This window comes from Hesperophylax consimilis, chromosome 4, assembly GCF_061612785.1.
Source record: "Hesperophylax consimilis isolate HC1 chromosome 4, BYU_Hcon_1.0, whole genome shotgun sequence".
In the NCBI taxonomy this organism is placed as follows: Eukaryota; Metazoa; Arthropoda; class Insecta; order Trichoptera; family Limnephilidae; genus Hesperophylax; species Hesperophylax consimilis.
The window spans coordinates 363,181-379,894 of record NC_142839.1 but is presented as its reverse complement, the minus strand read 5'-3'; the positions used below and the strand labels follow the sequence as shown (position 1 = coordinate 379,894).

Below are 16,714 nucleotides of genomic sequence, written 5' to 3'. Positions count from 1 at the left end.
CATTATTAATAATAGCTGTAATATTAGTAGGTACATAGTTTAGCGCCTGCCACTGAATTAACTGCACTAGAACGGCGCCTCAGCCCACGCGATTAAAACGGCTCTTCCTTATTAAGTCTGACATAATATGTATTCACATACATTGCAAAAGGTACACGGGAGAGGTCCCATACAATGACATTATATGAAATTTATCGGCTTGTCACATCCATAGCGAACTCAATTGACAACCTAATCTAATTTCGTCGTATAAAATGTCGATAGGAAGATTTGTGTCTTCGGCTGAATTTGACATTTTTATTCCGCGAATCATTTCGCTTCTTAAATAAATAATCGAATTGATAAAAATACAATTTTTTCTTATCCCGACCACACAACGGGAATTCAAATTGAGATGAATTTTATCGGCGACTTTTGAACTTTTTAATCTAAGCGCGAAAAAATACGCCTTGGAAATAATTTCTTGGCAAATATTATCACCAAAAAGCAAAGGCACTTAAAATAAGATTTTTATCTTGCCATAGTTGTGGTGAGAAAGGGAACAAATGAGTTTTTCGAAAACAAGTGATTTTGCTTCAGCAATTCATTGAACCAAATAATCTCGAATCGGAAACCGAAGTGGGCGTCATTTTAAAACCTGAAATGTTATTAATTTGGTGGTTAAAATTTTGCAAACTAAGACTTCTTTTAGACATCCCACTTTTGAAATCATACCTAATTATTATGATGTTGCGTATTATGTAAGGTTATTTCATCAGAAACAATAACATAGTATCAGGTTAAAGGCAACCCAATCAATTAATATCGTCATCAAATAAATCTCAATTGGTCTGTTAAATTTGGCTAATACCTGTACCACCCACCACACGGTGGGTGGTATTGTGGTTGTTATTTTCATGCACTCAATTTCGTTAAGTTCTCGGAGAACGTTTTTAGTTTTTCGATAAACATAGGATAGAGACGCAATATTCATATTTATATTTAATGAACTGATCTAATTTTAAACACTTCAATAAATAATTCACATCGCGGGCGGCTTGTTAAGTACCTGCAAAAAGTAGGTACCACTTTCATGGAATAATTCTGTCTTTCATCATTTTGACGTGGTTGAATAGCAACGCGACACTAGTCAAATATGGTGATTTGATTTATTATTCTTAATACACACACGTGTAAGGTGATCTATTCCTACCTATTCGGTGGCTATAATTTATTTTCTAACTTATCTGCCTTACTTTGACTTCTCTCCCCGCCTTTAGGGATACTTCGCTGAGCGAAACGGAACAAGTGTTCTTTTTGAATTATGATCCATTTGCAGAGGTACGTATTAAAATGCCTCTACTCATGGCTCTGTTTTAAAGTCGCTTGGCTCGGTACAGTTATTAGTGATTACCTTATTATTAATATCTTTTGATTATCGCGTCCACGTCCTTAAAAAAATCTTATTAGCACCCCTGACATAGCATGTTTATATTCATGTCGAAAGTCGAAAGATCCCAATCGCGCAACATGTCAAAAGGTTGGCTTGACGGATACATGTGTTGTGTGTATCATACGCCTATTCGAAGGTTGTTCTTATCAGTTTCTCCTCAGTTAATTGTGGTTGAAGAAGAATAGTCGTATCACAAGTATGAAGAAAGTCAGAGACACTTTGTAAAACAGGATATTTCTTTGACAATAAAACACAGCAAGGAATTTTTATTACTTGTTGTAATAATTAGGTTTTGTTCTTCCATGGCTTCGAAAGCCTCTGTATTAGATTAATATTTCGAGATGTTGTGTTTCACCCAATAATTTGCCTTCTCAGAAAATGTAATCCGACGAAACAAGATGCTCGCCAATAATCTTTTGATAAGGTGTCGTTATTTTATAACGAACTGTTTGGTCGGTTGATTTATTGATGCGGCACGGGGAGATCAGATTTCGAGACAGCCTGTTTGTATAATTAGTATGCAGAGTTTGTTTTTGGTTTCGGTGAAACAACGAGCAACGTAGGCAATAAAACAGATAAGGCACTCGTAACTTATCATATCTCTTGTCAATGTAATGAAAACTTACTGTGCTTTATATCTTCAGGGCGTACCCGCATAAACAATGTAACTAAATGTTTGTTTCATCTATGGAATATTTCTGTTTATTATTATATATTGTTGATCGGTGCGAAATTCTGGGAAAGGAAACACGTTTTAATACTATCTAAAATTACTTATTGACTTTACCGAGAACGTAAAAACTGTTTGTCAAGCTGTTTTTGAAATGTGTTTAAAATATTTTTATGGAGCTGAATATTTTCCGAAGCCAAATTGCCTATTTTGATTGAAGAGCAAATATGTCAATCAACCGCTTACTCAATACACTCGAAGAGTTTGGTAAACGCTTAAAAAATTGTTTCTTAGGAAGCCCTGAAAAGGTAAATACGAAAAGTATGCTACGATGAGATGTACGCGTCGTTAATGTGTTTAAGTGTCGTTTAATATAAATATTTTCACTCTCGACAGTCTCCACATGACACTCGCAAAGAATATTCTAGGTCCTAGGAACATGTTGCTAGAGTATTTACTCCTGGCTAATGTTGTGTACACTCAGGTTTGTATGTTACTCTGCGTTGCTCATATGGAAACCTCCAAACGTACCAACATTATTATTGTGTGCTTTAGATTACTTTCGATACAACTCTTGCATTTTAAATTTTATGAGAGGAGCCTCGAGAATATTCTTTATGTTTGTTTGAATCGGTAAATACTGAGGATCACTCAAAGTTATACCAATGATATTCTAAACATCATACTATGGGTGATGAGTTGAGAATGACACTTGAGATGAGAACTTTAACCTTCTGATTGGATCCCTGTTTTGATAGGCCCTGTTGCAAACAATAGTAGTCATCCGAGCGCTTTGTACCTTTGTTGGTAAGCAGTAGGTATGGGTATTAAGCTGACTAGCCACTGTCCAGCAGTCACTTGGTTGTTGGTAGCCACTTGTACGGGCGACGGGCGCTACATCTCTCATTACTACTTGTCAGTCAAATGTCGCTCAGAGCGTCTGGCGTTAAACACCGCAGGTCGGAGTGGATCCATCTGCCCCCGTATAGTCGTTCTACCAGCTCCAGCAGGATGTATGTAGATGTTCAATTACCATATATGACAACCGACGCCTACCGCCTCGAATTATCGCATTAAACCTCGTCTCAAGTTGTAGGACGGTACAAAAAAGACCAAATTCTTCCGTCGCCTTTGTTCTCGCGGCGCTGGCTTTTTGTTGGCTATCTGAGATGCGATCTCCGAGTTGTTGATGGCTTGAATGATTTGCGTATTTTGTGTTGGCGATTGATTTTTGTGTAATCTGTTTCGTATTTGTGCCTTTGAACGGCCCTTTCGAATTCCGCGTTAGCACCAATGACTAAATAAAATAACCGTACACACGTATATTATGCTTAGCGGAATTTCCGCATTTTTTGTACACCACCAATCTAATGCTACAGCGAACAATGCAGGTACATAGATAGCTATGTACGGATAATAATGGCCACTTTTGTAATTTAATAAAAATTATTAGTTATGCAATGATTACGATTCCCACGTGAAGAAGCTTAGATTAGATACTTATTCAAAAAGCCAAAATCTCTTACTTCGTTTTTTCACTCACATCCAAAGTTGACAAATTAACTCAGTTATAAAATATAATGACCCACCTCCAAGATGGCGGGCTGGAAATCTGAGACTTATTTGAAATTTTTACACTTTATTTACAATGTGTTTATTATTTATTAAGAATATATATTTTAAATAACTTGTGATATTGCGTTTTAAATTATGATTTCTTTATCAATTTATACAACTTTGTTAGGTTTATATTTTTATCTAATTTGTGTGACTGTACGATTACCATCGTATTAATCGTTTCGTCAATAGGTACTAATTGTCAATTATTTCGTTTCTTACATTATTGGCATGTTTTGCGATTGGTTCTGCCACCCAATTAATTGTACTTTAATTTGGCGTATAATTTAAGTGTATTGAATGTACAGCGGTGGCAAATCGCGTGTAAATGGTTGCCGGTTGCGTTCGAACTTTGCTGGTCAAATTGTTTTGGCCCTTGCTATCTGCACTTCCGCATCGTTACCAAAACTCGTCTGTCTGGTCCTGCAGTGGCCACTTGGTGCAGCGGCACTCTACAGTGTGTATGTGCAACACACGGTGCATTACTACTCTCTGACTGTACCTGTGCCTGTGCATAGTGCCCCTCTGGTCTGGTCTGAAGCTAGTAGCTAGTACCTAGTAGCGCGGCTAGCTGATGTGCTGGTATACGGACACTTGGCCGCCGATGAATTATTCAGAGGCGTACATCTGAGCTCGGACGTGCGACACCTCGAGGCATTCTTTATATTCTAGCCCTTGTACTACACTCACTACCGCTAAAAGTAAGGATATCTAATGGTAGGGTAGCCCGATAATATGGAACACTTTGTTTTTCCGTGTCTTTTTGCATTCCATTGCTTCCATTTTGCATTGTTTCCACTTGCACTTATCTCCATCCATCCACTTTACAAATCCAAACCATCTAAGCGTGACCGCCTCCATGGTCGACGGTAAAGTTCTGACTAGCAATCCGGAGGTCGCGGGTTCAAATTTCAAGTAAATTTATTGTGATTAAAAATAATATATAGTATACTTGCAGCACGTTCGGAATCGCCATGGTGTAAGACCACCATTCAGAATTGAAACATTGCTTGAAATGGGTTTACCCGTGTTTGGTGACCAGATCTGATTAGCCAGGTACTTCCCCACCTTCCTGAGAATGCTATAGTCTCACTGGCTCCAGACAGTTGGGAGCAGTCGGGACTTGTGCGGTATTCGCTTTTAATCTTCTGCGTTTGATGCAATTTGATTTAGTTTCGGTTGACGTCAAAGATCAATAAAATCAATAAAAAACATCTCAATAGATGACCCCGAAAGATTTCTCGGAAAAAACATATTTTTTCCGATTTACGCTCTATTTATCATTTATGTCTACAATTTCAATTTGTTTATTTATTTCTCTCTGTTTATAAAGCACAGATTTCTAATTCATATCCTTTGATGTTCATGAATATGTATAAATCTTCATCATTTAATCCGGGCGCGTCTATTAAAAAAAAACAATCCCTCCCAACTGGGTATAAATAAAACGGAAGATTTCAAAGGAAGTTTTTCAATATCCACCATTCACAGACTAACGATCGCGGACTGGTGACGTCATTAATCTTCCTTTATCTGCGCGTCAGTCAGCGGGTCCAGGGTTTTACTCGTGTGCAATAGAATAAATAATACGAACCTTTCCCGTCTCCAGCGACTCCAGCCTCCATTGAACGCGGACCCATTCATGGACCGCACGAAGAGCGAGAGCTGTACAAGTGTAGATACAGCGTACCGTGTAGTGTAGACTGTATACTACAGGCTGCAGACTCGCTGTACCACTCGGCTTCCCGCTTCAATGTAAGCAAGTAAGCAACTTTACTGGATATAACAGTAGGTAAAACCAGGGAACTTCAACGAGTCGCTGATCTGTATGGAAATACGAGAGATTTAGGACCCGAAAACATTCGCAGTCATGTTTTGCAGGGGTAAAATTGTACAATTTACCAACTCTGCCCACTTTGGAATTTGCCAAACTCCCATTTTTGGAGCAATGTAAATTAAGCGCGGTTGCGTTAAAAGTCTTATCAGAATGTAGTGTAGGTATCATTAAAATGATTCGGCTCGTTTACCGCATACTATTATTTTTACTTGTGAGTTGGATATATTTTTTATCAGCATCCATTATTCAAGAGTCTAATTATCATAACTAATCTAACCATGTGCCAAGGTTTCATATTCAATGGATCGTAGTTGTGTAAGAAAAATACTCGGTGTGGTATGGAGGATAAATAATATTGCAACTTACCCACGTCTACATGCAATGCCGACTGAAGTCCCATCTCGCACCTCTTTTGTGTGTAAAGGTCGGCTTCTTGACTTTTCAATGTCTAACGTCCAACTGACAAAAATCCAGATCCAGGAGTGATCAGGCAATCGTGATCCGGGAGCAGGGACCGGCCTGACCCTCCTCAAAGAGTTAACGCTTGGCTGTGCTGATAGGTATATGAGTTGCGTCGTTTAACTTTGTGTAAATGGGCGGGCGTCAAAGAAGGCTTTAAACTGGATGGCATTAATATAAGCACCCATTAACGCGATTACGTCTTTAATTTGAAATAAGCCGCTTTATCTTTGTTTAAATCCCCGCAAGCCCTCTTTCTTGCGCAACGGTTATCTTAATGCTCGAGACTAAATAAATACAGTACTAGAGATACATTTTGATTTTAATGATTATTGCGATGGTGCCAAATTAACGCGCAAGTTGGGGGAGACGCAGATATTTAGGAATAATCAAATCCTATTTAATATTCTTGCGGCCGACCGGGAAAAGACCTCGGCAGTGAGCTGAATTTCGATTGGGGAAGATTCTTTACGAGATTTCATTCGGGGATAATGTAATGACGGATAAGTATAAAGATTTCAATTTGATAAATCGTATTCTGGATTAAGTCTTGTTTCTGCTCGAGTGGTTTCTTCGTAGGTGTATCACGTTTTACTACAGCAGCGGATATCTTTATGTCCCACCAACACCGAAACGCCGGATTGGAGATTCTGTCAAATGTCAGCAACAAAGAGCTAAGTCCGCTCGGAGCTTTCTCCCGCTGCTTCTCCGGGAAGCTGCGGGTTTGTTGCCGGGTCAACCCGATCTGAGCAGATTATGTATTACCTATCTACCCATTATGCAAACACTTCAATGGCCTAAAAAGACGACGTGCCAAAGGAAGTAAGTCTCAAATACAATAGAAGGGGTGGAAGATAAATTTTAAAATGTAAATCCTAAATCTTTGTTGTCATGTCATTAAAATTTAATCAAAAATACTAATTTCGGTTGTCTGTGCGTCCGTTTTATATATAAACTCACACTTTGTACTTCTTGTTTAGTAATAAATTGTAGCATCAAGATGCTTGAGTAAAGCGAAACCGGTCGGTTCTAAAAATTATTATAAACTCGTGGTTTTAAAACAAAAAGTATTTTATTTTATTATTGGAACTGATTTGTCAAGAATTTGGACAATCCCGTGATTTTCACATTTCCCGCGTATTTACTAATGAAACTGACGATTTTTTGTAATTATTTTTGAACTAGGTACACCCGTGAAAAATATTATGGGATAGTCAGATTTCTTAATTTTTGTCAAATCAGTTCCAATTTTTTAAATAATAAAATATTATGTTTATGTAATATTTGGAGGTAGTAGGAGATTATTATAGTTATATTCCGTAACCCGTGAATGTTTATCTTTTTTATTTGTAGGTACTTTATCGCTTGTCTGAATTCTTCACTAACGATTTCAATTTTGAAAATGACACTTAAATTCAAAGCAAATTTGAGTAAATTGAATCGGATTTCACGGGGACAAACAACCACTCGCAGACAACCGAAATTAGTACGTTTGATTATATTTCACTTTTGAATTGAAATAACTTAAATAAAATAAGCAGTATTTTGTGCTCACTTCTTCTAACGACTTATTACTTATTTATAAAAGTGAATACCAAAGAACCTTTTGTGTCGCTCGTCATCTTGACAGAGTGACATTAGCATTAGGCTAATTAGTCACATTCGCTGTGCTACTCACTCACACTATCACGGAACTTGACTCACACTGTGACAGAGCTTTGTTCGCCTTTACTCTAGTCTTTACTGAAGCAACTAACTTTAGTTTCCTTCAGGCATCACTCATAATAATCATACTCCGTCGGATAAGCCAAGAGCATTATTATCACTTCGTTTGACGTTAAATAGGTTACTGCATCTATTAATATACCTATGCAGTAGTCTGTAAATTTCTGCCTTTATCTTTTCATAAATAGGTTCATAAATCTCTACCACCACATCTCCTAAATATTATGCAGAAAACCTGTTTGCCGCATAGTCCCGGTCGTCCACCTTCGGCTCTACGATGTTTCTCAAAAAGCTTTAGAATTTCGAGTTCTGGACTCATGAAATTTGCACGTCTTTTCCTGTCAACTATTTTGATTTCACAGTGTCATTTTAATCATAATAACAGGAAAATTATATTATAGTAACAGGAAAATAATGGGTTAACACAAAACTTTTTTCTGACCTACCTTTAACTAGCTAGTGTATTTTTACGCTTGTCATCTGTTTCGCCGAAATACCCGAAAACTGACTGAAATTGAAGTTTTACAATAAAAAAATAAACAATTAATATTCCTGAAAATATCCATTAAAAGTCGTAAAATCGATAGCTGATACAGCGTCATTTCGAACGAAAACATCTCGTCGGGTTATTTTGCGGATTTTATCGAGGTCAACGAAGTTTAAAATCCGACTGAAAACACAAAATAATATTTTTAATCGGCTACTCTCTCTCTCTTTTTATTTTTATTATTATCTGTTCACTTTACATACAGTTTATATGTATACATATTGACATTGGGTGCAAGTAATACAGATAGATGTTCCATAGGTATATAAAACGTGGTAGTAGAGTGAAATGTGATATGCAACTGTATATACATGATTGAAGCTTAGGTAGTAATGTTCTGTGAACACCTCACTAGGAGAACCTGTGCCGAGGTGTTTGCATGGAGTTATTCTGCCGTCATAGGTGGAAACACAATATCCTCGTTGGTAGTCTCCACCGTAGTTCCACCCATGGAGGCAGTATTTTACATTTTTGATTTTCTCCTGAAATACAGAACCTGCACAGCAAAAAGTCATTTAAACAATAGAAGCTGTCCGAACATCGATAGGAACTTTATGGATTTTCCTCTGATCTACCGTCAATTGTATGGCTTTAACAGTTTTCATAATACGTAGTCAAGTTGACGCGATTAGGGGCTATTCATTTTACTGCCTTGGCCTTTGTCTGGAGCTTGATAGCTTCAATCAATATTATTAAGTTTATTAATCCTGTTTTTCTTTTTTTTTAATTTTTTGTGTCTTATCTCTTTCATGTTTTCATAGAGTTGATGATAAAATCTTCTTCAATGATTTTCTTATTGAGCGGTTATAATTAATAAATGGAGTAAAAATAATGTTTTCTTTATAACGATTGAATTAATAAGTTAAAGCTAAATAGCTCACGATGGTAATAAAATTGCGAGAATTATTCGTATTAAACATTAAACGTCGAACATTAAAAATGTGTCTGTACCTTGACGTTTCTTTCGATGCGCCCTTGAGGTGATTTTACACAAAAATGGTGCTATACAAATCATCCAAATATTATCATTATTATCAACTTGATATATATTTTAAAAAGTGATACTTCTATGACGACATCACGTTATTGTTACATCACGGTGTTGTTAATTATTGATTCTGTTTCTAAGAGAATAATGTCTACACCGGAAATATTGAAGTCTTATGAAAAGCCTACCAACCAGGGACGCTTGTCTATTGTTCATTAGTTTTGTTTACTTCGATTCGTTTCACTTTTATTTTATTTTTATTTTTTATTTTTTTTTATTTTTATTCTTTTGTTTTTTTTTAAAACACATGTAGATAAAAAAATACTTTGACTGCCCAACTAGGAGGAATTCCCGTTTTAGGACAGTCAAAATTTAGTTAGTATTCATGCACGCATACATATTTTGTAAGAACAAAAATAAAAAAGGAAAAAAAAGAAAAGTAATATAATACATACATAACTAAAAAACTTGAAAGTACCTACTTGCTAATTAATAATACCCAAGCGCATAATAAAATTATAACTTTTTCTGAGTATATTTTGGCACTTTAAAATTAGTATATTTACCCTTTTTAGTATTTCGTACGATTAATTAGTATACTACCCATACTAGGCACATGCCCGTGTCACGGTGTTTGTATACGGAAAAAATGAGTATTGCTGATTTATTAAAATCCGGTTAAAAACAGGTCGTTTCCTGTTAAACTTTTAGTTCATTCCTAATATATCGGAACACGTATTCATGCACCTACATGCGCTGATAATATATGACGAATTTCGAAAATACAATGATTTTTATGAACACGTGTTCCGGTATGCAATAATCTTTTTTTTTTTTTTTACTTAAAGCTTGGCAGGAAACCTGTTATTTCATTCGTCAAGGATCCGAAGTTCCGTTTTTAACCGGATTACGAATAATTTGAAGAGATTGATAATAAATTAGTAACTTTTATATTAGTTCGTTTACTCTGTGTCTGCAGGTTTTATAATGTAATAGTAATATTATTTGGAAACAAAAAAAATAACCGTGATAAAACACGTTATTTTCAAGAAAATAGAAATAAAAATATTTACATATTATATTAAAAAGAATAAACTTAAAATATCCATGTTAACGTAAACATTAGTTCCTTTTTGGGTATTTTGTGCAATTTATCCGTATTTGACGAATAAAAAAAGCACTATTACAACTTTAGAGGTTGGTCCTACCACCGAGAGATCAATTGCATCTTCTCTTTCTTTTACGTTATCGGTTTATGGTAAAAAGGGAGACGTAACAACGGAGCTATCAGCGATGCTACTTTACCCTTTACCTTTCAAGGGAAAAGGCAGCAACATGCAAACCTATTGAAACAAAGACCAAACAAGTAAACAAATCACAGTATAAAAGATTGAGCACAGTTAAAACTAAAAGTTTTGTAACAGTCATACCTCGTTCGAGTTATAGTTGGTAACCTCTATGACAGATATTTAAATAACCATATCTATACGATTATACATTTTTTTTATTTATGTATTTTATTTAAGCCATTTGTACACCAAAGCTTAAAGTTCTAATTTGTTATCAATTACATTCATAAATTTGAACTTTTTTTTAAATCATACATTTGGACATTTTTAAATACATTTCGCCCAGCTTAAATGCATCGATTGGTGCAGATTTAATGGTTTCTGGTAGCGCATTATAATATTATATTCCTTTAAACATCAAACTATTTTGTATATTGTCTTTGTTCTTTTTGGTAGCGTAATTTCGTTACATTATGTTTGTGAATTTTGTTCTTGTTTTATGTTTGTTAATTGAAATATGTAGATTTAGGCACATTATTGAACAACATATTATTTTGTAATATTTAAATTGATATTTTGAAACTCCATGGCTCATTTTGGAAATAATATTGCGAGCAGAATAGAGTTGCGTTGATCTAAAAATTCCAGACAGAATAAGTTCTGAATGACACTAAAGAGCACTTTTTGAGAGTTTTTTTCGTTACAGACTTGTTTATCGTACATAGTTGACGTTCCTGCGTAATTCAATTTAGAAACGTAATCCCATAATCATTAATTCAATGTTTAAATCAACTATATTGATTGCCAGTCTTGTTTTCTCCATATCATAGATAAATTATCATTCGCTTATAGCAAGAATGAACATTTTTCCTTGCACCGTAAGTTAATTGACGCATGAACTTGGCCTTGGAGAAGAAGTAAAAAGTTCAAATAAAGGTTTACACATTTATTCACCTAAACAGCAGCTTTGCCATTCGTATTTCCATTTGTTATTGAATAATTCATCAGAATTTCCATCGATATTCATCATTGCGTTTCAAATAACGCTCATTGAAAAAAATTGGAAAACAATATTTCTTGATTCTTCAAAGTTCTGCGAAGTCGGCTTAATTAAATGCTTTCAAGAATGACAATGGTATTGAAATAACCTTTAATAATTTACATGAAACTTTAAAAAAATGTTTTAATAATGGGTCTGGTTACGTATTCTGATAATGACTTATTTATATTCGTGGCTTGTCCACGTACATGTTTTATATTCGTGGCGTGTCCACGTACATGTTTTATATTCGTGGCGGGTCCACGTACATGTTTTATATTCGTGGCGTGTCCACGTACATGTTTTATATTCGTGGCTTGTCCACGTATATGTTTTATATTCGTGGCTTGTCCACGTACATGTTTTATATTCGTGGCGTGTCCACGTACATGTTTTATATTCGTGGCGTGTCCACGCACATGTTTTATATTCGTGGCGTGTCCACGTACATGTTTTATATTCGTGGCGTGTCCACGTGCATGTTTTATATTTGTGGCGTGTCCACGTACATGTTTTATATTCGTGGCTTGTCAACGTACATGTTTTGATATTTATATTCGTGGCGTTTCCACGTACATGTTTTGATATTTATATTCGTGGCGTGTCCACGTACATGTTTTGATATTTTATTTCCCTTTGTAAATATTTGTAAGCTTTTTATTACCTACGTAATTTTATGTTGTATCGTTAATTTTGTTGTTTAAGCTTTGATCAACGGTATTATGTTTCGTGGTGATACCAAACTGCACGGCAAGTGAAAGGAGACTCTTTTAAAAGTAGTACATCAAGTCGATTTGTATCAACAGTTGTTTATTTTTTATTCTTAAAACATTATATTATTATTACCTACCTGTGAACGCATTCTAGGGTAAAATGATATTTCTGTAAAACAAAGTACTTCTCAGTGTTAAGCCATTTTCTTATTTCTCTTTAAAGTACTTTTTAAGAGATTCATCGCACAGAAATGAAATTAAAAGGACCACCGTTAAAGCAGAAAGATGTTATCTTTACCGTAATGAAAAGTTGTAGGCGGTGTTGTGGTGCTTACTTAAGTCGCACGCAGTGTAAATTACATTTTCCCCCAGTAATGAATTCCGACCCCCGACCTACGATAATACAATTATTCCCGAATTCGTCGATGATTGTCTCGAGCCCGTCCAGGACACATGATATGTCACGCGTGTTGTGCCTCTCACGAACAAAACATTCCATCACGGACATCCCAAAGTTCCCCAGTTTTCCCTTGTTTTAAACACGCCCTAAGGTTTTACGGCAATACAATTATTACAGAATTCTCCGATGAATGTCTCAGCCCCGTCCAGAAAACATAAACACACGTCACGCGTGTTATGTCTCTCACGAAACATCAAAAAGTTCTGTCACGGACATCCCAAAGTTCCCCAGATTTAAACGGAGCTTGGTTTTCCTATTCGGCGTACGAGTTTCGCGAGCTCAATACGCTGCGGTCGCATTAGTGAGATAGACGGGGGAAATTTCACCATTCGCGGTACACAGCGAAGTTAGATAATTTTAATGGACCATTATTTATTAGTGTTCGCCAGAGTGGGGTTAAGAAATTTATTGAAATTCGCTTACATTACTTACGTTACGAAACTAAGTAACATTCGACATCTTGTCCTGTTTTCAAGTCCCGCCATGAAGGACACAAGTTTACCCATTTACATTGAATACCGTTATCCGATTAATGAAAATGGGAGAACTTTTATTTTCTATCTCTTTTAGATTTACCAGCTGTAAATTTTCTTTTAATGTTTTATGAACGTCGTTATGTATAAATTTTCCCCTTTGTGTAAATAATAAGAAGCCTTTTAAGAGGTTTCCCGGAAACCAGAAGCTATAAATAATATCTGGACAGGAAGGAACTTGTTGAGAACGATTTAATACATTCAAATAATAAAATTACCTTTTTCTTCATAATTCGCCTTGTCGATCTTTTAATATGTTATTATTATAGTATTTACCGTTCTGAAATGGCTTCGTATTATAAATACCTACATTTGACACACGGAGACAAGAAAAAACAAACAGGCTTTGTTAACACATTGTGAAACATCAATTTAAGGATGTATTGTCGATTTGTCATAATAATGTATAATGCCGATACCAAAAAATACATATTTCACTTTCTTAACTTAAGTACACATTAAAAATACATACATATTTCACTTTCATAACTTAAGTACACATTAAAAATGTCTTAATATTATTGTTTACTACCAACATATTATATGTAACATTATTCTTACACAAGTACATTTTTCGCTTTCACAGTTTTTTTCTTAAATATGTTATTTTTTTGTGTTTGAGTTGAAATAGAATATACCTCTTAAATATTATTAAATGTACTTACTTATATTAGATAATATAATATAATCTTAAGATAATTCAGCAAAATCAAAAAATAACTGTGACTTATTTAATCCGACATTTCCCTAATAAGGTATCCATCCAAAATCACAATATACCAATGGTATTCGGATACTCTTTTTATTTAACGTGACGTCTTGGGCTGCATAATTATCACGACGCATCGAGATAATTATGCAGCCCAAATTTTTCTTTAAGGAATTGACTTACATGAAGTACTGAAACTAAGACACTTTATTGCTACTTTCATTACTTCATGTAAGTCCAATTTTTCTTGGGAAATCATTCGGAATCATGACCTCGTTCCAGATATAATATTAGGCCGTTTTCTTCATATATATATTCGATTATTTCCTTACTATATATTCATACTTGGACTGACACGAGTAAGTGTTAACATCGATAAAAATTATAACATGTGTTTTCCGAGAGATGGCGCGACTTCTATTCACAGCTGTCATACACTGAAGTTCTTGTAGATTATTCATATATTATTCATTCACGATACTCTCAGTATCGCCCTTATTATTAACGCCCTCCATCTTGCCCAAGGCAGCCCAAGTGCTTTGGGTAAAAAAATCTATCTCCCTGTAACTTGCTAAAAAAACCAACAAATCGCCCTGATGTAAGACCACCATTCAGAATTAAAACGTTGCTTGAAATGACTTTAGCCGTGTTTGGTGACCATATTTGAATAGCCAGGTACTTCCCTACCTTCCTCTACATCATCTCCCTCATCTACCTCTCCGTTACCTTCAGTTTCACAACATACCGCATTAGTCTCACTGGCTCCAGATGGTTGGGAGCAATTGGGAATCTTGTTTGCTTTTCACAACAACAAAAAAAGATTTTTCGCAAAAGCGGGCGCTGTATAAATCATCAAACTTTTGTTCATGTATCCGCGCATAAAAATGAATAATTTTGTTGAAATCGTAAAAAATATCAGGATGAAGTGATAAAGTATTAGACCGAATAAAATGTTAGTATTTTATGGAGGAATTATTAGGAAGACTTTAAATGTTCGTAATTTAATAAAAGAGTAACAAGAAATACTTACAATATCAACGCCAAATTCCCGTGAATTTATCTGTAACGCGTCCTAGTACTTATTAAGCCGTCCCTTCCAGTTAATTCATTCCTGAAATCAAGACCTGCAATCCCGTTTTTAACAGGAACAAAATGATGAAAATGTTCCACAACTATATATAATTTCAAGTATTTTATATTATGGTACTATCCCAACCCTGATCAACCAGATTTTTTTACAGATTTAATTTTATAAGTATACCTACAGTTTTTTTTCCTTAAGCTAAATATGTAACAATAACATTATTTAGAACATCTTTAACCCAATCTCCTCTGCCTTCATATCTCGAATTATCTCAACTTTTGAAGGTCGCAAATAATTCATCATCCATACGAGTTGGGGATCCGTCGCCGAAAGAAAAACTTTTCTGAAGGCTGTCAGAAACATATCAAAGCGAAGTTGTCGTCGCTCGCTCCTCTGCCTAAAAATTGCCACAACTCGTAAACCATTCGGATCGCTCGTGAGTTATGGCGCTGTACCATATTATGCCGACAGCGGTGATTGGCGTTCGTAAAAGTTTCTGCACTTTGTTGCTTCGCCAACATTTTCAAATAAATAGACCAGTAAAACATGAAATAACAAATACCTAACAGCATCGCTTATTTCTATACTAATATAAAAGTTAGAGTAAATAAATCTACACGCTTTAAAGTTATTGTTTATGAAAAGTCATCAATCTTCCGGCTATTGAGGCGCCAGTTGTGGAATGCTTAATCTTTGTGTTAATACTCCATAGGTTGATCTTTGAAGTATAATACGAATATATTTATATGTGACTCAATAGCGTTCTGTCCTCCTTGGTGACGTTTAGTCGGTGTCGGTTCGGTAGACCCATTGCTGCGGTACGATAAGTAGATACCAAAAGATGCAATGAGACTCTATATTACATTAGCATTACAATAATATTTAATTGAGTTATTATGTTGTGGATAGTTATATCATCGTAGATAATGTGACTATTATTTTTTTATCGAAGGAAGCAAACACTTTGTGATATGACATTATACATGAAATGAAAAAATACACTTTGTAAAACACCACTTTTATTTTGAATTAATATTAACAGCCAACCAGTTTTGGTTAACTCAAGCTTCGTCAGGGCTAAGCTAAGGGCTTACTTAGCGTAAGCAGTAATTGTTGAATGAAACACTAGTACCTATATATTGAATTATTTCGCGGATAAGAGATAAGCAGCCATAGCTCAGTGGTCAGAGCTGTCGACCGGAAATCGAAGAGACACGGGTTCGAGTCCGGTTGGCGTCATGTATCTTTTATCAGGAGATTTTTCAAAGTGAATGAGTGTTTCAGGCGAATAATTATTACTTGTAAAATAATTGTTACCCTTGCAAATGTCAATCCGGGGTTTTTGCTACTTCGAACAAACTGATTTCCCGTTTCATTATTTTTTTGGGTTTGTATTAATTAAACGTTCCTAAAAACTTTTAATGTGTTCGCAAATAATCTAATAATAATCTACTACAAAATGGGTTATTTATCATAAATTATTATCCTTTCAAACAGAGGCCGTTAAGCTCTCGTAGTTCTGTCACGTATTATGTTCTATTTGATCGTTTTCAATTAATTATTCATTTTAAATGCCTTTTATCGCAAAATGGTTGTGAAATGTTTGTAATTC

At 35.2% G+C, this 16,714-nt stretch overlaps 1 protein-coding gene across 1 annotated transcript in view; it reads left to right on the top strand.

The window, feature by feature from the left end:
• LOC149423993 (uncharacterized) overlaps positions 1–16,714 on the top strand; it is a 238,977-nt gene that overhangs the window by 25,507 nt on the left and 196,756 nt on the right. The gene's annotated exons all lie outside the window — the stretch shown is intronic.